Raw genomic sequence first — 1,560 nt, 5'->3', positions numbered from 1 at the left:
ATCAAACAAATAAAGCTTATCAGTACTCGTTAGCTTACTGCTACAATTAGACACTGCGCCCTGCCCACTCTGTTGTCAGATTTGTGAGAAATAAGCAACCAGGTCTATGAAGACAAGCCCCAAAGAAGCAACACATACATGATGTTGTGTAATTTGAAACCAAAACTAAGGCCTCAGGATGACTTTAAGACTTGAACCTGGTCATTTTGTTTTGTAACATTGAATACAAAATTTAAAAAAAGTATTTATAAGAAAAAATAATCCCGATNGACCAAGGATACATGTATGAAGGTAGATATGGTGCAAAATGCGAGAGCTTGTAAAACCTGATGTGAGCACTTGCAGAAAAAAAATGTGAGCTTGTGTGCATACATTTACACTTGTATAAAATATCCACGTGCACACAAGCTCACATTTTTTTTCTGCAAGTGCTCACATCAGGTTTTACAAGCTCTCGCATTTTGCACCATATCTACCTTCATACATGTATCCTTGGTCCATTTTAAAAGAAGGGTAATTATTCAAACAGAAATGATGCAAATCCCGAAGTAGACCAAAGAAACAAAACTCAAAATATTATTTTTTGTGTTAAAACAAATCAGCTTCTATTACTTTTAATTCCCACAGACTCTGTGATCGACTCCCCGGCTTTATTCCCAGGAGCAGTGGCGACTGGTCATTAGGGGCAGGTAGGGCACAGCCCCACTTAGTGTCAGCAGAAAGTATTAAAAATAATGATTACAAAAAATGCAAAACATAAATAAAAAAATTAATAAAATATATTTTAAGATCATGTTTAATCATCTGATTCGTCTGTACATTGCTGTTTTAGTCTGTGTTCTTCTAATTAGTGTCTACAGTGTGTGCCTATTGAGCTGTTTAGAGCCATGTGGGACAAAACCCGATCATGCCCTCCCTCTCACTGTCTAAGTGAACGGTGACTGTAAAAACTACACTGCGCATGCTCAGAGTCCTCAGTCCTATTTAATGTGTGTGGCAAAAAAATAATGACCATAGGGGCAGAGTGCTGCCATCCCCACCATACGTCATCTCACATCATTCAGAGCTGATTGGCTGTAAGTACGTGTGCCGCGAAAAGTGTGGTGTGTGAAGAGGAGAGAGACGCGTCGTAAAACCAGGAAGTAAGATGCGCATGGGTTCCCTCCACAAATAGCATTGAGATTTCTCCATAGGATTTTAGAAAATAGCTCAAAATAAGATCTGTGGGAAACGTACCTGTTAGATTAATGCACGTTTTGTTCAGTCGGATAATATCCACATGTCTACCCTACTTTTATAATTTTCGAATCATAAATCTATAGATTAGACTTATGATAGACTTTTGAAACTACAAGAAGATAAGGAGGACTTTTACAAACAAGTAATAGAGATTTTGGTCCAGAAGGATAGCCAAATGGACTTCATCTTCAACTCAAGGTAAGACCGCAATTTTATTGAAAATGGGATCTTACTAGGAGAGAACAATTCAACATTTAAATGATAAAATTACATTTTTTGATCCTTTTGTTGGACTGTATGTTTAAAAATTTAAATCGAAGA

The sequence above is a fragment of the Notothenia coriiceps genome, unplaced genomic scaffold (assembly GCF_000735185.1).
Source record: "Notothenia coriiceps isolate Sejong01 unplaced genomic scaffold, NC01 NC01_scaffold00026613, whole genome shotgun sequence".
NCBI classification, from domain to species: Eukaryota; Metazoa; Chordata; class Actinopteri; order Perciformes; family Nototheniidae; genus Notothenia; species Notothenia coriiceps.
The sequence above is the reverse complement of the archived record's forward strand: the minus strand, read 5'-3'. Positions refer to the sequence as shown.